This window comes from Balaenoptera acutorostrata, unplaced genomic scaffold (assembly GCF_949987535.1).
Source record: "Balaenoptera acutorostrata unplaced genomic scaffold, mBalAcu1.1 scaffold_1024, whole genome shotgun sequence".
In the NCBI taxonomy this organism is placed as follows: domain Eukaryota; kingdom Metazoa; phylum Chordata; class Mammalia; order Artiodactyla; family Balaenopteridae; genus Balaenoptera; species Balaenoptera acutorostrata.
This window is the reverse complement of record NW_026646218.1, coordinates 26802-49082: the sequence shown is the minus strand read 5'-3', so window position 1 is coordinate 49082 and position 22281 is coordinate 26802. Positions and strand designations below refer to the sequence as shown.

Sequence of the window (22281 nt, the reverse complement as noted above, 5' to 3'; positions counted from 1 at the left end):
GGAGAATGGGCTGTAGGCACGTGGGCTTCGGTAGTTGAGGCTCACGGGCTCTAGAATGCAGGCTCAGTAGTTGTGGCATATGCGCTTAGTTGCTGCACGGCATGTGGGATCTTCCCAGACCAGGGCTCGAACCCGTGTCCCCTGCATTGGCAGGCGCCACCAGGGAAGCCCTAGGTGTTCTTATATAGAGTCTAAAAACAGAGAGCACTGAGAGAAGGTAGTGGTTATTAAAGGCTCAGGATCTAAATTCTACCTGTCTCTACACCACTTCCCAGCTGTCAATTTGACCCCATTTTTGAACGCTGACCTCATTCTTCAACTTTCTCTGCCGTTTGTATACTCACCTTGAAAACTTGTTTCTGTGATGCGTTGAGCAGACACAGGGTGGCAGATTGCAGAGGTGGAAGCTGCTGGTCGGATATTTGTGGGCTGAATCTCCTTCAGTCCCATTCCCATTTCTGGTTGCACAGAGGCCCTACTTCCTGTGTGTGACGCAGAGCCATAGGATTGCGGGCAGGAGCCAAGTTCTCCATACAGTCAAGACCCCAGTGTGCCTTGGTTATAGTAATATACCTGGCTTCCTTCCTGGCAGGGAAGTGACAGGCGGCTATGCCCCTGATTTGTTCGTGGGCCTCCTGATCCAGCAGTTCCCTTGGCTCTGCCCCTGTCGTCAGCTGCCCCTAGGATAGCTGTGAGCCCTAGCCACTTCTCTGGTAGATTTCCCTATTCCCCCACTATAATCACACCTGAATAAGGCAACTCAAACCTTTCAGAGATGTGTCCTGAACCTCTTGTTTTTTGAAATACCTATCTGGTGGTTGTGAGACTTAAGGCCAACGTCCCCAAGAGACTTTTTCTATTTCTCCTAGTAAACCTAGACTCATCTTCTGTCACCTTCAGCTCTACTCAAATTGTGTTCTTTCAACCCAGACCTCTGACCCTGCTTTTTACTTCTGCCATTTCATCCTCACTCCTGCTTCCTTTCCTAAATCCATACCTCTCTGTTGCCCTTCCTAGCCCTGGGCCAAGTTCCTTCCTCTTTCCTCAGTTTTTACCCCTTTCCTTCATTCTCCCATCCAACTTTCAGTCCTTCCTTTCTCACGCCCCAGTTAGCAGCATCTCAAAATTCTTAAGGTTTATTACTCATCTATTCATTGTATTCCATTTACTTATTCAGTTCTATACCTATCTTACCTATGTATGGAAGAACAGCTGGTAGCCAAGGTGGCACCAAGAATCCTAGCAGCTCTCACTTGACGTATCCGTAGTAGTCAGCAATTTCCATTTGTTTTTCCCTCTCGGTGAGAAATGGCAGCTTCCCCGAAGAGGTGTATCTGGCAGCATTCTCCCGTTGTTGTTGAGCCCGCCTCTTCATGGCCTCTCGCTCTGGCCTCTGCTCTTGTTCGATGGGCTTTGACATGACTGGCTCAGGCACATTGGGTTCCCTCCATGGAACTTGTTGCTTGCTGAAGTCTTGGAGTAGAAATTGGGTTTGGAGCTTGGGTGGGGACTGGCGCTTAGTCCCAGCAGGGGGAACAGGCTCGCGCTGGAGAGAAGCGCCAGATGAAGTTTGGTAGGGTGCAGGCCTAGGAGCAGCGGACTGAGGGACACGGGGCTGGGTATGGTTGGTCCAAGCCGGTTGGGTTGGGTTGGTCACAGTTGGCTGAGCTGGTTTGGCGGGACCTGGCAAAGAGGCAGGAGCTGGCTGGGATGAATTGACTGCAGCAGGTTGAGCTGAGTCAGTAGAACCAGGCTGGGCACGGTAAGCCCCAGCAGGCCGATGTGAGGCCAGAGACTGTGGCCTCCGAGGAGCGGGTCGAGCTTGAGGCTTGTCCCAGGCAGAAAAAGGCAGAGGTATCAACTTGACCTTCCCAGGAGGAGGCCGCTCATACTGGGATGGAGATGGACACTCTGTTTCAGCACTGCTGTCTGGTTTCTGGGCTTGGACCTGCGTTTTCTCAGGACTCTTCCCCTCACGTGGGGTATGCCGCCATGGCTGGATAGCTGGGGGTGGCTGGGGGTCTTTGGGGTTGCTTGAATTTCCCAAGAGCCGACAGGAAGAGAGCCCAGTTTTCGTCTCATTCTTCCCCAGCGCATGAAGAACCTTCACAGACTCCAGCATGCGCACGCCAAGGGAGGTTCGAGGCTTTTGCAAGCTCTCTTGGAGAAGCTCAGTTTGGTGTTCCTTTCGCTTCGTGTTGGGGATTGCTGGCTTCTCTTCTGCCTTGACTTTGTTCCCTGACTGCTTGTTCTCTTCAGCCTTGTTTCTTCCTCTGGTCCTTTTGGTCTTTTCCTGCCCGTGGCTCTTAGTTTTGCTGACCTTTCTGGATGCAGCTTTCTGAGGTTTGCCTGGCGAGTGCTTGGCCGTGTTCACAGGAGCCCTGTCACTGACTGCAGCATTGCATAGAACCACTTCTCCCCCTAACAGGCACTCTGGATTCTTTGGCTGGCTTTTGGCCTTGGGAGCACCACTGATAGGCTCAGAGGCTTTCTGTTTGTTCTTCCTGGGTTGATCAGAGGGAACCTTTATGACACTTGGCTTTTCCTGCACCTGATTCACCTTAATGGCTCTGGTGTCTTTAGCTTTGATCACGTTGGGACCTTGGGATTGATCAAGCTCTTTCAAAGAATTAAAGAGCTGGGGAAGGTGAATATCCTCTGCCAGTGTAGTCATGTCTGCAAAACCACTGCTAGGTTCAATCCCATTTTCAAGTGTCCCTAGGTCCTGACGACTCCAGCTGTTCTCTCTCATATCAGCATTTTCAGAACCAGGCTGCTCCTCCTGGCTGAGGGGATCGGTGCAGGCCAGCAGCTGGTGAATATCAGGGATTCCTAAAGGGGGTAGTGGAGGATCTTGGTTCTCTATTGGGATCTGGTAGGCATCCAGAGGCTTTGAAAGCTTGGTTTTGATATCATCCACGTTCTTACTCTCTGTTTGTCCCTGGCTTGGAGCTGGAGGCAGGGCCAGGAGACGACTGGCACTCTGGACTGGAGCTGTCACTGAAATGTCCCCAAGTTCAGACGGTGGGTTACTCTCAAGTATGTGACTGTTTCTGGTACTGCAGGACTTGGGGTGTTCTTGAGTTTGTGTCACACAAAACGTCTGGCTTGGAGGTTGCAATCCCAGGGAATTTTTCATTACCAGGGAAGTCTCCATCACTACAAAGGGATCAAGGGAGAAGTCAGTCCCTGGTAAGTGAGATGCTCCCCCTAAACACCAACACAGCAGTCATGTACCTTTCAAGGGGTTCAGGGGCAAGATGGGCAAGGCATTTCTACTAACTCTTCTTAAGGATCATGGACAGTGCCCTATGCTACGAGGTAAGCGGTGACTGTTGTAATTCTTACTGGTGATCATTTCATGTCACTGATTCTTGGCTTTCTTTGTATTTCATAGGACTGTTATAAGTCCAATACAAAATGAGTCTTATTTTTAAAACACACTGAAATGTTTTACAAAGCCTAGCATTCTCATATAGAGTCCCTTCAATTCTCCCCACTTTCCTGAGAGGCTAAGAACACTTCACACCATGAACTAGGAGACGGGGTAGAGCGCTTTCTGATGAAATGTATAAACAAAGACAGAGTCTTAGCCTGCTTGCTCTCTGGACAGGATCTCGGACCACAAGGTCTTAAATCCTGGTATAAATTAAGGAAGTGAGGACAGTTCAACTGGCACTCTCATAACAAGAGTTCTGAAACACCTTCCAAAGAGACTGTAGCAGTAGATGAGGGAAGGGAGTGCTACAGTGTGGTAGTACAGGGGGAATGATCGGCTACAGCAGTGAAAAATGTGGTACCTATTGGTGTGCTCTCGGGGTTCTTGTACATGTAGCATAGATGACCTTTACAATGTCCCTCCCACCTTCCCACCTGCATTAGGTGTTTTTTTTTTTTTTTTAATTTATGTTTATTTATTTATTGTTTGAACTTATTTATTGTACGTAGTTATTTTTTTGGCTGCACTGGGTCTTCATTGCTGTGCACGGGCTTTCTCTAGTTGGCGGCTAGCGGGGGCTGCTCTTGGTTGCGGTGTGCGGGCTTCTCATTGCGGTGGCGTCTGTTGCTGCGGAGCATGCGCTCTAGGCGCGTGGGCTTCGGTAGTCGTGGCTCACGGGCTCTAGAATGCAGGCTCAGTAGTTGTGGCACATGGGCTTAGTTGCTCCACGGCATGTGGGATCTTCCCAGACCAGGGCTCGAACCCGTGTCCCCCGCATTGCATTGGCAGGCGGATTCTTCACCACGGCGCCACCAGGGAAGCCCTAGGTGTTCTTCTATAGAGTCTCAAAACAGAGGGCACTGAGCGAAGGTAGTGGTTATTAAAGGCTCAGGATCTAAATTCTGCCTGTCTCTACACCACTTCCCAGCTGTCGATTTGACCCCATTTTTGAATGCCGACCTCATTCTTCAACTTTCTCTGCCGTTTGTATACTCATCTTGAAAACTTGTTTCTGTGATGCGTTGAGCAGACACAGGGTGACAGATTGCAGAGGTGGAAGCTGGTGGTCGGATATTTGTGGGCTGAATCTCCTTTAGTCCCATTCCCATTTCTGGTTGCACAGAGGCCCTACTTCCTGTGTGTGACACAGAGCCATAGGATTTCAGGCAGGAGCCAAGTTCTCCATACAGTAAAGACCCCAGTGTGCCTTGGTTATAGTAATCTACTTGGCTTCCTTCCTGGTAGGGAAGTGACAGGCGGCTATGCCCCTGATTTGGAATCTGAGATGGTGTTCCCTGAGCAAGGCTGGCAGAAAGCGATGGATATAGAGGGACCATGTTATTGGCGTCTGAAGTTTTATCATACTGGGCTGCCATAAACATGGAGGAAGCAGCTGTGTGCCGGTCAGTGAGTGCCAGAGTAAAGTGTCCGAGTGAAGAAGAATTCTTTTCAGTGTTTCCTGTGATGTCCCACTCAAGAACACCTGGATAGGAAGGAGCTGAAGTGGAGATCTGGCTGTGGTCAGTAACTCCAGATAACATAGTCGTGCTAGAATGTTGGGAAAGGTAGGCACTACCCATGAGTGTCTGGAAAGAGGTCCCAGTAGCCGATGCCGAACTGACGGCAGGGGCAGAGACTCTGGAGAAGTTGCACAGACACTTCGTGTTAGGGAAGTTGCATTGCTCACCACAGGAAGAGAATGCTGCAGAGAATTTAGAGTTCCAAGTAGAGATGGATTTTGGAAATTTTCTGTAAGAACAAGAGGCTCATGAAAAACTCAGGGAGTTTGAGAAATTCTCAGTCCGTTTGAGGAACAGCATTATCTTAAGGTTCTTGCTATCAGGACACCTCTACTATCAATACTTCCTGAGAAACCCAAAATCAGACAGTTAATGATGGCTGTAAGGACTGAGCAGTTTTCCACTCTTCTGTATTAACTGCCTGTGCTCCCATCTTGGGCGCAGATGGGCAGAAGAGCCAAGTGGTATGGTTCAGACATTGTTCACTAGGCTGGAAGCAACCTTCTCCCTGCCCTGTCTTTCCCTTCAGCCTGCACTCGTATTGACTTCTATGCTACTTCCTAGACTGGAAGCATTTTAGAACTAGGAGGCCCTTAGAGAACTTCGATTTTCTCAGTCTCATTTCGTGAGTAAGGAAACTGAGGCTCAGAGAGGTCGGGTTGACTTGTTCAAGTTCTCTCATTATGTTAGTATCATTACCAGGTTTCAGAACCTCAGTATCCTGACTTCCTTGCCAGGACTCTACTCTGAGCATGATACTGCCAGAAAGCAGGAGAAATAGAACTTCTAATGTAGGCATTTTTTTGGTCCATTAGAAAACAGTACGGCTATTACCATTGTCGTCTTCAGTGTCTCCCTTTGCTTGTACAGTTCCCACGCTATTACCTAGAGTTGACGTATAGCTCAGTCCAACTGGTGAATTGAAAGAGTCATTTTTGCCCTCTTCAAGCCTGCTTTCTCATCCTACCTCAAAATGATTACCCGGAAGTGGATATCTTAAGTGCTTTTGGAAAGAGAAATGTTATCTGATTACTTCAGATTACTCATCTATAAAGTGGTTATAACACCACCACCAATAATAATAGCAGTAATAATTAATAGATGAATAAGCTGATATATTGCATATGATTTACATGGAGGAAGATACAATAAGTTCTAGAAAGACAAAGAAAAATCATGAAAAGCATATTACCTAACGAAAAAGAAATCCATAGATATTAATGAAAACTGGGTTATGTGGCAAGTATCAAAGCCTAATGAATTTACTAACAAATGACATTCTGTACCATCCATGCAATATTATGAAAGTGAATTTTGCCCACTCTATTTTAGTGAATGCTATTAACCAAAAGACACGATAGAGGTGATAGAGGTGAATGAATTCCTAGCCAATGCATACAGACAGAGAAGGTATATCAGTAAAACATGCCTAAGAAGCAACAGAATGCAATAAGTGTGGAATGTATAGGTAGCCACAACATATATAGACAAGTATGTCAGTGAAAACCGGTACGAAGCAGACAGCAAAATAATAAGTGGAAAAGAGTTTCATTATTGTGCTCATTCATATTTTAACCCAGCAAGTAACAGGTACTAAGCCTAGGAGAAATATATATTTCAATGAATATAACTTATATAATAAGCAGAAAGGAAGCTTAAAAAGTATCAAGAAGGTTTTTGTATTTATCCTAGAACTTAGATTAGAATCATCTTCAACATCCAAGAAGATGACATCCGAAAACCTCAAAAAACCATCATCCCTAGAATCCAATAAAAAAAGATTTTCAAATGTAAGAAAATCCAAAGGACTCCACAATATTGTTTTAGATAAATGTGGATTTTTTTTTTTTTCTTTTTCCGCGCCGCGTGGCCCTGGCTGTGAAAGCACCGAGTCCTAAGCCCTGGACCTCCAGGGAATTCCCTAAATGGGGAATTAGAGATGTGGGGCTTGAGTTTTTCTTTTTCTTCTTCGGTAGCTAAGATCTACAAGCGAACGATGGCTGTTGATCAATGTGCTCTCTGTGTTAGGAAGGAAATAACTGTAAAAATGAAAAGCAACCTTGCCTTAGAACCTACATATCACACAAAGGAACTAGTCCTTCTGATTCAGTTTAGAAGATATCATGTAAAATGTTTAACTGGTAAAATGTCTACCTAGTTTAAAAATTAGAAAGAGTAAAACACTGAAAAGCAACCCCCTAGATAACCACTTTGGTTTCTTGTTTATAGGAAGCATCATTTCTAAAACATATTTCTAAAATGTTTATATTCAAAACTGTCAAGTGCCAACTGTATTCAGAGAGGCAATAAAAGAAAGAAAACGGAGTATGACTTTTCTGATAAGCTGCCTTTCCTGGTGATCCCCTGTTCTGGCCTTACTTTCCTTCTTAGTCTGTTAATGTAAGGATTTGCTACCATCAACTTTGTTTTGCCCTGCTCTGAGCAGATTTCCCTCTGTGCTGTTTCTGCTTTCATTTAAAATCTTTGGTTCCCATCAACATTCCATTGCAAAGTACGTTTTTCTTGAGAGCTCCTCCATGCTTTCCCTCTTCATTCTTATATTTGTTTCCCATCTCTTGGTTCCTGTTGGCCTGTGCTAATGAAAACAATCCTAAACTTCCTTACGTTTGACTCTGTGCCTCCCTATATAGCCCAGTACTCTCCATCCTCTCTCCCTATTCTCTCTTTTCAACTAGTCGAAATACTAGTGGAGGGAGACCATTAGAGATGAAACATCTTGGCATATATTGCTAGTTTTCTATGTCACCTGGCTTTTCTATGTTTCTGTTGAAACCCTGTTGAGAAGTCTCTGATTTCATTTTCTCCATGGGTACCCTTTAAGGCTCAATACTGGAAAAGAAGGGGATCAGAGTGATCAACCCAATGTGGTATCCTAACGTAACAGATAAGGAAAGCAACAGGCTTTGTGAGACAGCCAGTGATTTGTCCAAAGTCACACAGATAGTAAACGTCAAAGTCAAAACTGAAATTAGGTCTCCAGACTTGTAGTTCAATACTTTCCCTCATTATTCCATGCTATTTTGAATCTCCTACTCAATTTAGGGGCAAAAGAAATCGAACGCAAAACTTTCCAAAGTTTCTTTTCTTACCTGACATGGTCAGAGAAGAGGAAACATCAACTGCAGGTACAAGGGATGAGGAGACAACACTAGAGGATGTCTGAGTGGCTGCAGCTGAACGGCGCACGTGTCCAGTACAGAGGTCACTGGTTACTGGTCCAAACAGCTCCACGGAAACGCCAAGACTCTACCAAGTGGTAGTAGGTTTGGTAGGACAGTGATGTCACAAAGCAGGCAGTTCAGAGGTATGAGATAGCCAATAGGGAGGTCCGATCCCCAAGAGGAAGGCGGGGTTGGGTGAAGAGAGTGTAGGAGAGCTAAAACAACACCTAAGTTTCTGAGCTCTGGGGAGGAAATCCTAGAAGACAGATTTACCTCTCCCAGGCTCTTCCATTAGGGAAATCATTGCAACATTTCTTACAGACGCTCATTAATATAATAAACTAACAGTTACTTATATTCTACAGAGTATTCTATTTTATGTATCATATACTTAGAGCTATAGAGATGTTATTTAATTAATAATCCTTAGGAAGGAAAGAGCCATCTAGTTTGAACTATTACAGTTGTTCTGAAATCATATGTGTCTACTGAGTGAACTGATAGCAGCTTTTAAGGAGCAAAAGTAGGGATTAAGAAGCTCTTTTTGTAACTTGGTTCAAGAGTAGGGTGAAGTTTGTTGAGTGTACCTTGTGGAGAATGTTGTGGTCCAAGGCTCTTCTCTTTGAGTTTCTTCTCCTTGACTCCTACCTTCCTTGGGCTGGGCTGGGCTGGGCTAGGCTAGCCTGGGGGCCAGGTTGGACTTGCGACTTAACATTTCTCTTCCGCTTTCTTCTTCTTCTTTTTTTTTTTTTTTTTCTTCCATTCTGGACATTGCTTCTAGGACAAGCCTTGATCTTGCATTGGATGTTACTTCCTGTCAACTTCCAGCAGCAGGAGTCTTCTTTTCAGTGCTTGATGCTTCACAAAATAGACTCTGCCCGTTGGCAGCAAATACCAGAGAGCTAGGAGACAGAGCTGGTTGCAGACCTTTCCTCTTCCAGCCTTTGGTTGCAATTGTTTTGCCCATAATTTGCTAGCTCTAGTTCCTTGGGCCACACAGGTATCCTGCCATCCAGCTCTTTTTCTATGTGAGAGACATTCTGAACACTGTCCCTTTTTCTTTGCACAGAAGTATATAGAGTGTGGCAGTTACTGTAATCTCCTCCCCCTTGCAAACAGCCACTCTCGAATCTTGGACCTCTAGGACTCTCTGTCTTGCATGCTTGGGTGCAAGGCCAAGCAAAATGAAGAGGAGAATAATTAGAGAAAGAGGAGGACATTGGTGGAGAATTGGGAGCAGGTAAGGTGAAAGGGCACAGGAGAAAAGAGATGCATGTAGATTTTTTGGTTTCTGTGGGAAACAAGTTGACACACTTGGGTGGGCCTCATTTTGTATTAACAGAACAGAGAGTTAAAGATATAAGTAGCTAGATAGTGCAGCAACTGCCATGAAGTCTGTACACTGAAGAGAACAGTCTCACATCTAGTTTTCATTTTGTTTTATGTCATAGTACCTTATTGATAGCATTCACTGGTGTGTTTGTAGATTACAGATGTGTTCAAATGCTCTGGTTTTGTCTACATGGTTATTTCCTTGTCCTATTTGTAAGGAATCCAACATTGTAAGACATATTGCATGTTTTCCTCTTGACGATTGTTTACCTTGAAGCGTCATGAACTAACTTGAGCTGTTGGATTTTGTGGAGAAACTTTCAAAAGGGTCTGTGAAAAAGGCATTGTGGTGAGTCGCATTATGCACCCGAGCGTAAGGAGCAGATATCTGCCACCAGCCCAACTTGGCCTGGATTGCCTCTGTTTTAGTTCCCCCGGTTAGTGCTTTTCTCCCTAACCACTCTTGTGACTGTGATCATGTGAGTAAGGGCTGAGTTGCTAATGATTTCTGTGTGAGGTAAGCTGGTTTGAGGGAGGAAATCTATGGCCTTGGTGGAAAGCTTTCAGGGGTGCAAAGATTGATCTTCCTGGGGACTTTTCTGGTCCCAGGAAGATATCGCATAGATTGGACCTCCAAAGGCACACATTGAATCTTTAGGCCTGTTTTTCCTATTATGAGATACGAGTTTCTTCACTGATGGGGATGATGCTTATCTGAGAAGAAATTGTGAAAGGTGGTGTAGTATAGAGGTGTGGCTTAAGCTTTTAAGTTTTCTGCAAGGTTTTTCCCCTAAGCTTCATACTTCAGACGGCCTACTTACATGATACTAGTATGTGATGTCAGGCTAACAACTTCCTAAATATACCTGCAAGCCAGATCAGTGTCTCTTTTCTCTGTATTCCCATGGAAATCAAGGGTCCCGCCGAATTTTCCATCGAAACAGTTGATTTGTGTTGTCTCTAGGAATGCTAAAGGGCGTCCCGTTGCTTCCTAACCGGTGTCATTTGGGAGATCTACCTCTGTACGTTCAAATGATTAACTTTGAGACTTTGCTCATGTGTGCGGTAAACCCTTGAATTCCCTAAGACCTTCCTTTCCTCCATCTCATACCCCATTAAGCCCGCTTCAGTTTATCTCCTGAATTTCTTTGGAATCTGTCAGCTCTTCCTCAACATCCTAATACTGAACTTGCCTGTCTGTTGCGATTAGGTCCTAACTAGTGTCCATATATCTTGTTTCCTTCCAAGCCATCCTTCACACAGGAAACCTTCAAAGCAAGTTGGAACATTGCTCGTAAACATCGCTCACAAACATTGTTTTGAGAATAGAAAACACAGTGTTGGCCTTTAGGACTCTGCGTGGTCTAGAATCCTCTCTGCTTCTCTAGCCCCGTCTTGTGCCAATTGTGCCCTCACTTTCTATGCTTCAGATACACTGAATTAACCTTAGTTCTCACTCATCTGACAGAAGTCAGTTCAGATATTATTTTTCACTGTGATTCCTAGCATTAAGGAATTTGATTATCAGGTTTTGTATGAGGACTGAAACTAAACTGGGAAGTGGAAGAATTGAGTTTCAACTGTTTCAGTCAACACGCATGTATTAATGATACCTAAGTATTGAAGACCGGGCTAGGTTTCATGAGGGATCCAGAAGTTCTGGCCATCTCTGGTTTTGGATATCCCTTATTTGTTGAGACCTTTGCGTTGTTTGGTTGCCTTTTGTCTGTTTTCCAGATGGGAAAACAGGAACAAGGGAAGTATAGGTTATTACTAGGTGGGGTTGAACACGTGGAGCAGCAAACTGCAAAGCAGAAAGAAGAGGGGCGTACTATGGAGGGATATGATTTCCATTTTCAAGGCACCTGCATCCTGTGCAGGGGGACAGCCTAACATAAAATGTGCCTAACAACAAATATATTGACTTCTTACTAAAAATCTCCAGTTCATATAACCAAGGGGTTTATAACTTCTCCTTTAAAAGTGATATTCCTGGGACTTCCCTGGTGGTCCAGTGGTGAAGACTCTGCGCTTCCAATGCAGCAGGCGTGGGTTCAATCCCTGGTTGGGGAGCTAAGATCCCACATGCTGCGCAGCCAAAGAAATATTTTTCAAAAGTGATATTCCTGTATTATTGAATTTAGTGGTTTAGATTTTGTTTTAAGGTTAAGAAGATTTCAGTTTATTTACCAGGAACAAAGAAAACATAATGTAAAAATAGTTTCCCAGAAACGATTTCCATCATTCTCTTCTTCCCTTTCTCCCGCAGACTGGTGTTTCATCTTGACAAGCTCTCTGTCATTGCATAGGAAAGCTGTCTGGCTTGGAGGTTGCAATCCCAGGGAATTTTTCATCACCAGGGAAGTCTCCATCACTACAGAGGGATCAAGGGAGAAGTCAGTCCCTGGGAAGTGAGATGCTCCCCCTAAACACCAACACAGCAGTCGTGTACCTTTCAAGGGGTTCAGGGGCAAGCTGGGCAAGGCATTTCTACTAACTCTTCTTAAGGACCCTGGACAGTGCCCTATGCTACGAGGTAAGCGGTGACTGTGGTAATTCTTACTGGTGATCATTTCATGTCACTGATTCTCGGCTTTCTTTGTATTTCATAGGACTGTTATAAGTCCAATACAAAATGAGTCTTATTTTTAAAAAACTGAAATGTTTTACAAAGCCTAGCATTCTCATATAGAGTCCTTTCAATTCTCCCCACTTTCTTTCCCGAGAGGCTAAGAACACTTCACACCATGAACTAGGAGAGGGGGTAGAGCCCTTTCTGATGAAATATATCAACAAAGACAGAGTCTTAGCCTGCTTGCTCTCTGGACAGGCTCTCGGACCACAAGGTCTTAAATCCTGGTATAAATTAAGGAAGTGAGGACAGTTCAACTGGCACTCTCATAACAAGAGTTCTGAAACACCTTCCAGAGAGACTATAGCAGTAGATGAGGGAAGGGAGTGCTACAGTGTGGTAGTACAGGGGGAATGATCGGCTACAGCAGTGAAAAATGTGGTACCTATTGGTGTGCTCTCGGGGTTCTTGTACATGTAGCATAGATGACCTTTACAGTGTCCCTCCCACCTTCCCACCTGCATTAGGTGTTCTTTTTTTTTTTTTTAATTTATGTTTATTTATTTATTGTTTGAACTTATTTATTCTACGTAGTTATTTTTTTGGCTGCACTGGGTCTTCATTGCTGTGCACGGGCTTTCTCTAGTTGGCGGCTAGCGGGGGCTACTCTTGGTTGCGGTGTGCGGGCTTCTCATCGCGGTGGCGTCTCTTGTTGCGGAGCACGCGCTCTAGGCGCGTGGGCTTCGGTAGTTGCGGCTCACGGGCTCTAGAATGCAGGCTCAGTCGTTGTGGCACATGGGCTTAGTTGCTCCACGGCATGTGGGATCTTCCCAGACCAGGGCTCGAACCCGTGTCCCCCGCATTGCATTGGCAGGCGGATCCTTCACCACGGCGCCACCAGGGAAGCCCTAGGTGTTCTTCTATAGAGTCTCAAAACAGAGGGCACTGAGCGAAGGTAGTGGTTATTAAAGGCTCAGGATCTAAATTCTACCTGTCTCTACACCACTTCCCAGCTGTCGATTTGACCCCATTTTTGAATGCCGACCTCATTCTTCAACTTTCTCTGCCGTTTGTATACTCACCTTGAAAACTTGTTTCTGTGATGCGTTGAGCAGACACAGGGTGGCAGATTGCAGAGGTGGAAGCTGGTGGTCGGATATTTGTGGGCTGAATCTCCTTTAGTCCCATTCCCATTTCTGGTTGCACAGAGGCCCTACTTCCTGTGTGTGACACAGAGCCATAGGATTGCGGGCAGGAGCCAAGTTCTCCATACAGTCAAGACCCCAGTGTGCCTTGGTTATAGTAATATACCTGGCTTCCTTCCTGGCAGGGAAGTGACAGGCGGCTATGCCCCTGATTTGGAATCTGAGATGGTGTTCCCTGAGCAAGGCTGGCAGAAAGCGATGGATATAGAGGGACCATGTTATTGGCGTCTGAAGTTTTATCATACTGGGCTGCCATAAACATGGAGGAAGCAGCTGTGTGCCGGTCAGTGAGTGCCAGAGCAAAGTCTCCGAGTGAAGAAGAATTCTTTTCAGTGCTTCCTGTGATGTCCCACTCAAGAACACCTGGATAGGAAGGAGCTGAAGTGGAGATCTGGCTGTGGTCAGTAACTCCAGATAACATAGTCGTGCTAGAATGTTGGGAAAGGTAGGCACTACCCATGAGTGTCTGGAAAGAGGTCCCAGTAGCCGATGCCGAACTGACGGCAGGGGCAGAGACTCTGGAGAAGTTGCACAGACACTTCGTGTTAGGGAAGTTGCATTGCTCACCACAGGAAGAGAATGCTGCAGAGAATTTAGAGTTCCAAGTAGAGATGGATTTTGGAAATTTTCTGTAAGAACAAGAGGCTCATGAAAAACTCAGGGAGGTTGAGAAATTCTCAGTCCGTTTGAGGAACAGCATTATCTTAAGGTTCTTGCTATCAGGACACCTCTACTATCAATACTTCCTGAGAAACCCAAAATCAGACAGTTAATGATGGCTGTAAGGACTGAGCAGTTTTCCACTCTTCTGTATTAACTGCCTGTGCTCCCATCTTGGGCGCAGATGGGCAGAAGAGCCAAGTGGTATGGTTCAGACATTGTTCACTAGGCTGGAAGCAACCTTCTCCCTGCCCTGTCTTTCCCTTCAGCCTGCACTCGTATTGACTTCTATGCTACTTCCTAGACTGGAAGCATTTTAGAACTAGGAGGCCCTTAGAGAACTTCGATTTTCTCAGTCTCATTTCGTGAGTAAGGAAACTGAGGCTCAGAGAGGTCGGGTTGACTTGTTCAAGTTCTCTCATTATGTTAGTATCATTACCAGGTTTCAGAACCTCAGTATCCTGACTTCCTTGCCAGGACTCTACTCTGAGCATGATACTGCCAGAAAGCAGGAGAAATAGAACTTCTAATGTAGGCATTTTTTTGGTCCATTAGAAAACAGTACGGCTATTACCATTGTCGTCTTCAGTGTCTCCCTTTGCTTGTACAGTTCCCACGCTATTACCTAGAGTTGACGTATAGCTCAGTCCAACTGGTGAATTGAAAGAGTCATTTTTGCCCTCTTCAAGCCTGCTTTCTCATCCTACCTCAAAATGATTACCCGGAAGTGGATATCTTAAGTGCTTTTGGAAAGAGAAATGTTATCTGATTACTTCAGATTACTCATCTATAAAGTGGTTATAACACCACCACCAATAATAATAGCAGTAATAATTAATAGATGAATAAGCTGATATATTGCATATGATTTACATGGAGGAAGATACAATAAGTTCTAGAAAGACAAAGAAAAATCATGAAAAGCATATTACCTAACGAAAAAGAAATCCATAGATATTAATGAAAACTGGGTTATGTGGCAAGTATCAAAGCCTAATGAATTTACTAACAAATGACATTCTGTACCATCCATGCAATATTATGAAAGTGAATTTTGCCCACTCTATTTTAGTGAATGCTATTAACCAAAAGACACGATAGAGGTGATAGAGGTGAATGAATTCCTAGCCAATGCATACAGACAGAGAAGGTATATCAGTAAAACATGCCTAAGAAGCAACAGAATGCAATAAGTGTGGAATGTATAGGTAGCCACAACATATATAGACAAGTATGTCAGTGAAAACCGGTACGAAGCAGACAGCAAAATAATAAGTGGAAAAGAGTTTCATTATTGTGCTCATTCATATTTTAACCCAGCAAGTAACAGGTACTAAGCCTAGGAGAAATATATATTTCAATGAATATAACTTATATAATAAGCAGAAAGGAAGCTTAAAAAGTATCAAGAAGGTTTTTGTATTTATCCTAGAACTTAGATTAGAATCATCTTCAACATCCAAGAAGATGACATCCGAAAACCTCAAAAAACCATCATCCCTAGAATCCAATAAAAAAAGATTTTCAAATGTAAGAAAATCCAAAGGACTCCACAATATTGTTTTAGATAAATGTGGATTTTTTTTTTTTTCTTTTGCCGCGCCGCGTGGCCCTGGCTGTGAAAGCACCGAGTCCTAAGCCCTGGACCTCCAGGGAATTCCCTAAATGGGGAATTAGAGATGTGGGGCTTGAGTTTTTCTTTTTCTTCTTCGGTAGCTAAGATCTACAAGCGAACGATGGCTGTTGATCAATGTGCTCTCTGTGTTAGGAAGGAAATAACTGTAAAAATGAAAAGCAACCTTGCCTTAGAACCTACATATCACACAAAGGAACTAGTCCTTCTGATTCAGTTTAGAAGATATCATGTAAAATGTTTAACTGGTAAAATGTCTACCTAGTTTAAAAATTAGAAAGAGTAAAACACTGAAAAGCAACCCCCTAGATAACCACTTTGGTTTCTTGTTTATAGGAAGCATCATTTCTAAAACATATTTCTAAAATGTTTATATTCAAAACTGTCAAGTGCCAACTGTATTCAGAGAGGCAATAAAAGAAAGAAAACGGAGTATGACTTTTCTGATAAGCTGCCTTTCCTGGTGATCCCCTGTTCTGGCCTTACTTTCCTTCTTAGTCTGTTAATGTAAGGATTTGCTACCATCAACTTTGTTTTGCCCTGCTCTGAGCAGATTTCCCTCTGTGCTGTTTCTGCTTTAATTTAAAATCTTTGCTTCCCATCAACATTCCATTGCAAACTACGTTTTTCTTGAGAGCTCCTCCATGCTTTCCCTCTTCATTCTTATATTTGTTTCCCATCTCTTGGTTCCTGTTGGCCTGTGCTAATGAAAACAATCCTCAACTTCCTTACGTTTGACTCTGTGCCTCCCTATATAGCCCAGGACTCTCATCCTCTCTCCCTATTCTCTCTTTTCAACTAGTCGAAATACTAGTGGAGGGAGACCATTAGAGATGAAACATCTTGGTATATATTGCTAGTTTTCTATGTCACCTGGCTTTTCTATGTTTATGTTGAAACACTCTTGAGAAGTCTCTGATTTCATTTTCTCCATGGGTACCCTTTAAGGCTCAATATTGTAAAGGAAGGGGATCAGAGTGATCAACCCAATGTGGTATCCTAACGTAACAGATAAGGAAAGCAACAGGCTTTGTGAGACAGTCAGTGATTTGTCCAAAGTCACACAGATAGTAAATGTCAAAGTCAAAACTGAAATTAGGTCTCCAGACTTGTAGTTCAATACTTTCCCTCATCATTCCATGCTATGTTGAATCTCCTACTCAATTTAGGGGCAAAAGAAATCGAACGCAAAACTTTCCAAAGTTTCTTTTCTTACCTGACATGGTCAGAGAAGAGGAAACATCAACTGCAGGTACAAGGGATGAGGAGACAACACTAGAGGATGTCTGAGTGGCTGCAGCTGAACGGCGCACGTGTCCAGGACAAAGGTCACTGGTTACTGGTCGAAACAGCTCCACGGAAACCCCAAGACTCTACCAAGTGGTAGTAGGTTTGGTAGGAGAGTGATGTCACAAACCAGGCAGTTGAAAGGTATGAGATAGCCAATAGGGAGGTCCGATCCCCAAGAGGAAGGCGGGGTTGGGTGAAGACAGTGTAGGAGAGCTAAAACAACACCTAAATTTCTGAGCTCTGTGGAGGAAATCCTAGAAGACAGATTTACCTCTCCCAGGCTCTTCCATTAGGGAAATCATTGCAACATTTCTTACAGACGCTCATTAATATAATGAACTAACAGTTACTTATATTCTACAGAGTATTCTATTTTATGTATCATATACTTAGAGCTATAGAGATCTTAACTTAATTAATATCCTTAGGAAGGAAAGTGCCATCTAGTTTGAACTATTAACAGTTGTTCTGAAATCATATGTGTCTAATGAGTGAACTGATAGCAGCTTTTAAGGAGCAAAAGTAGGGATTAAGAAGCTCTTTTTGTAACTTGGTTCAAGAGTAGGGTGAAGTTTGTTGAGTGTACCTTGTGGAGAATGTTGTGGTCCAAGGCTCTTCTCTTTGAGTTTCTTCTCCTTGACTCCTACCTTCCTTGGGCTGGGCTGGGCTGGGCTAGGCTAGCCTGGGGGCCAGGTTGGGCTTGCGACTTAACATTTCTCTTCCGCTTCCTTTTTTTTTTCTTCCATTCTGGGCATTGCTTCTAGGACAAGCCTTGATCTTGCATTGGATGTTACTTCCTGTCAACTTCCAGCAGCAGGAGTCTTCTTTTCAGTGCTTGATGCTTCACAAAATAGACTCTGCCCGTTGGCAGCAAATACCAGAGAGCTAGGAGACAGAGCTGGTTGCAGATCTTTCCTCTTCCAGCCTTTGGTTGCAATTGTTTTGCCCATAATTTGCTAGCTCTAGTTCCTTGGGCCACACAGGTATCCTGCCATCCAGCTCTTTTTCTATGTGAGAGACATTCTGAACACTGTCCCTTTTTCTTTGCACAGAAGTATATAGAGTGTGGCAGTTACTGTAATCTCCTCCCCCTTGCAAACAGCCACTCTCGAATCTTGGACCTCTAGGACTCTCTGTCTTGCATGCTTGGGTGCAAGGCCAAGCAAAATGAAGAGGAGAATAATTAGAGAAAGAGGAGGACATTGGTGGAGAATTGGGAGCAGGTAAGGTGAAAGGGCACAGGAGAAAAGAAATGCATGTAGATTTTTTGGTTTCTGTGGGAAACAAGTTGACACACTTGAGTGGGCCTCATTTTGTATTAACAGAACAGAGAGTTAAAGATATAAGTAGCTAGATAGTGCAGCAACTGCCATGAAGTCTGTACACTGAAGAGAACAGTCTCACATCTAGTTTTCATTTTGTTTTATGTCATAGTACCTTATTGATAGCATTCACTGGTGTGTTTGTAGACTACAGATGTGTTCAAATGCTCTGGTTTTGTCTACATGGTTATTTCCTTGTCCTATTTGTAAGGAATCCAACATTGTAAGACATATTGCATGTTTTCCTCTTGACGATTGTTTACCTTGAAGCGTCATGAACTAACTTGAGCTGTTGGATTTTGTGGAGAAACTTTCAAAAGGGTCTGTGAAAAAGGCATTGTGGTGAGTCGCATTATGCACCCGAGCGTAAGGAGCAGATATCTGCCACCAGCCCAACTTGGCCTGGATTGCCTCTGTTTTAGTTCCCCCGGTTAGTGCTTTTCTCCCTAACCACTCTTGTGACTGTGATCATGTGAGTAAGGGCTGAGTTGCTAATGATTTCTGTGTGAGGTAAGCTGGTTTGAGGGAGGAAATCTATGGCCTTGGTGGAAAGCTTTCAGGGGTGCAAAGATTGATCTTCCTGGGGACTTTTCTGGTCCCAGGAAGATATCGCATAGATGGGACCTCCAAAGGCACACATTGAATCTTTAGGCCTGTTTTTCCTATTATGAGATACGAGTTTCTTCACTGATGGGGATGATGCTTATCTGAGAAGAAATTGTGAAAGGTGGTGTAGTATAGAGGTGTGGCTTAAGCTTTTAAGTTTTCTGCAAGGTTTTTCCCCTAAGCTTCATACTTCAGACGGCCTACTTACATGATACTAGTATGTGATGTCAGGCTAACAACTTCCTAAATATACCTGCAAGCCAGATCAGTGTCTCTTTTCTCTGTATTCCCATGGAAATCAAGGGTCCCGCCGAATTTTCCATCGAAACAGTTGATTTGTGTTGTCTCTAGGAATGCTAAAGGGCGTCCCGTTGCTTCCTAACCGGTGTCATTTGGGAGATCTACCTCTGTACGTTCAAATGATTAACTTTGAGACTTTGCTCATGTGTGCGGTAAACCCTTGAATTCCCTAAGACCTTCCTTTCCTCCATCTCATACCCCATTAAGCCCGCTTCAGTTTATCTCCTGAATTTCTTTGGAATCTGTCAGCTCTTCCTCAACATCCTAATACTGAACTTGCCTGTCTGTTGCGATTAGGTCCTAACTAGTGTCCATATATCTTGTTTCCTTCCAAGCCATCCTTCACACAGGAAACCTTCAAAGCAAGTTGGAACATTGCTCGTAAACATCGCTCACAAACATTGTTTTGAGAATAGAAAACACAGTGTTGGCCTTTAGGACTCTGCGTGGTCTAGAATCCTCTCTGCTTCTCTAGCCCCGTCTTGTGCCAATTGTGCCCTCACTTTCTATGCTTCAGATACACTGAATTAACCTTAGTTCTCACTCATCTGACAGAAGTCAGTTCAGATATTATTTTTCACTGTGATTCCTAGCATTAAGGAATTTGATTATCAGGTTTTGTATGAGGACTGAAACTAAACTGGGAAGTGGAAGAATTGAGTTTCAACTGTTTCAGTCAACACGCATGTATTAATGATACCTAAGTATTGAAGACCGGGCTAGGTTTCATGAGGGATCCAGAAGTTCTGGCCATCTCTGGTTTTGGATATCCCTTATTTGTTGAGACCTTTGCGTTGTTTGGTTGCCTTTTGTCTGTTTTCCAGATGGGAAAACAGGAACAAGGGAAGTATAGGTTATTACTAGGTGGGGTTGAACACGTGGAGCAGCAAACTGCAAAGCAGAAAGAAGAGGGGCGTACTATGGAGGGATATGATTTCCATTTTCAAGGCACCTGCATCCTGTGCAGGGGGACAGCCTAACATAAAATGTGCCTAACAACAAATATATTGACTTCTTACTAAAAATCTCCAGTTCATATAACCAAGGGGTTTATAACTTCTCCTTTAAAAGTGATATTCCTGGGACTTCCCTGGTGGTCCAGTGGTGAAGACTCTGCGCTTCCAATGCAGCAGGCGTGGGTTCAATCCCTGGTTGGGGAGCTAAGATCCCACATGCTGCGCAGCCAAAGAAATATTTTTCAAAAGTGATATTCCTGTATTATTGAATTTAGTGGTTTAGATTTTGTTTTAAGGTTAAGAAGATTTCAGTTTATTTACCAGGAACAAAGAAAACATAATGTAAAAATAGTTTCCCAGAAACGATTTCCATCATTCTCTTCTTCCCTTTCTCCCGCAGACTGGTGTTTCATCTTGACAAGCTCTCTGTCATTGCATAGGAAAGCTGTCTGGCTTGGAGGTTGCAATCCCAGGGAATTTTTCATCACCAGGGAAGTCTCCATCACTACAGAGGGATCAAGGGAGAAGTCAGTCCCTGGGAAGTGAGATGCTCCCCCTAAACACCAACACAGCAGTCGTGTACCTTTCAAGGGGTTCAGGGGCAAGCTGGGCAAGGCATTTCTACTAACTCTTCTTAAGGACCCTGGACAGTGCCCTATGCTACGAGGTAAGCGGTGACTGTGGTAATTCTTACTGGTGATCATTTCATGTCACTGATTCTCGGCTTTCTTTGTATTTCATAGGACTGTTATAAGTCCAATACAAAATGAGTCTTATTTTTAAAAAACTGAAATGTTTTACAAAGCCTAGCATTCTCATATAGAGTCCTTTCAATTCTCCCCACTTTCTTTCCCGAGAGGCTAAGAACACTTCACACCATGAACTAGGAGAGGGGGTAGAGCCCTTTCTGATGAAATATATCAACAAAGACAGAGTCTTAGCCTGCTTGCTCTCTGGACAGGCTCTCGGACCACAAGGTCTTAAATCCTGGTATAAATTAAGGAAGTGAGGACAGTTCAACTGGCACTCTCATAACAAGAGTTCTGAAACACCTTCCAGAGAGACTATAGCAGTAGATGAGGGAAGGGAGTGCTACAGTGTGGTAGTACAGGGGGAATGATCGGCTACAGCAGTGAAAAATGTGGTACCTATTGGTGTGCTCTCGGGGTTCTTGTACATGTAGCATAGATGACCTTTACAGTGTCCCTCCCACCTTCCCACCTGCATTAGGTGTTCTTTTTTTTTTTTTTAATTTATGTTTATTTATTTATTGTTTGAACTTATTTATTCTACGTAGTTATTTTTTTGGCTGCACTGGGTCTTCATTGCTGTGCACGGGCTTTCTCTAGTTGGCGGCTAGCGGGGGCTACTCTTGGTTGCGGTGTGCGGGCTTCTCATCGCGGTGGCGTCTCTTGTTGCGGAGCACGCGCTCTAGGCGCGTGGGCTTCGGTAGTTGCGGCTCACGGGCTCTAGAATGCAGGCTCAGTCGTTGTGGCACATGGGCTTAGTTGCTCCACGGCATGTGGGATCTTCCCAGACCAGGGCTCGAACCCGTGTCCCCCGCATTGCATTGGCAGGCGGATCCTTCACCACGGCGCCACCAGGGAAGCCCTAGGTGTTCTTCTATAGAGTCTGAAAACAGAGGGCACTGAGCGAAGGTAGTGGTTATTAAAGGCTCAGGATCTAAATTCTACCTGTCTCTACACCACTTCCCAGCTGTCGATTTGACCCCATTTTTGAATGCCGACCTCATTCTTCAACTTTCTCTGCCGTTTGTATACTCACCTTGAAAACTTGTTTCTGTGATGCGTTGAGCAGACACAGGGTGGCAGATTGCAGAGGTGGAAGCTGGTGGTCGGATATTTGTGGGCTGAATCTCCTTTAGTCCCATTCCCATTTCTGGTTGCACAGAGGCCCTACTTCCTGTGTGTGACACAGAGCCATAGGATTGCGGGCAGGAGCCAAGTTCTCCATACAGTCAAGACCCCAGTGTGCCTTGGTTATAGTAATATACCTGGCTTCCTTCCTGGCAGGGAAGTGACAGGCGGCTATGCCCCTGATTTGGAATCTGAGATGGTGTTCCCTGAGCAAGGCTGGCAGAAAGCGATGGATATAGAGGGACCATGTTATTGGCGTCTGAAGTTTTATCATACTGGGCTGCCATAAACATGGAGGAAGCAGCTGTGTGCCGGTCAGTGAGTGCCAGAGCAAAGTCTCCGAGTGAAGAAGAATTCTTTTCAGTGCTTCCTGTGATGTCCCACTCA

The 22281-nt window shown here is 44.3% G+C and overlaps 1 long non-coding RNA gene across 3 annotated transcripts in view; it reads left to right on the top strand.

Moving 5' to 3' along the window:
- The window catches only part of LOC130706854 (uncharacterized), a 57064-nt gene that overhangs the window by 8120 nt on the left and 26663 nt on the right, over positions 1-22281 (top strand). For all 3 annotated transcript variants that reach the window (XR_009006907.1, XR_009006908.1, XR_009006906.1), the window contains 2 exons: positions 11743-12009; positions 20418-20684. This is a non-coding gene — a long non-coding RNA (uncharacterized LOC130706854). The remainder of the gene's footprint in view (positions 1-11742; positions 12010-20417; positions 20685-22281) is intronic.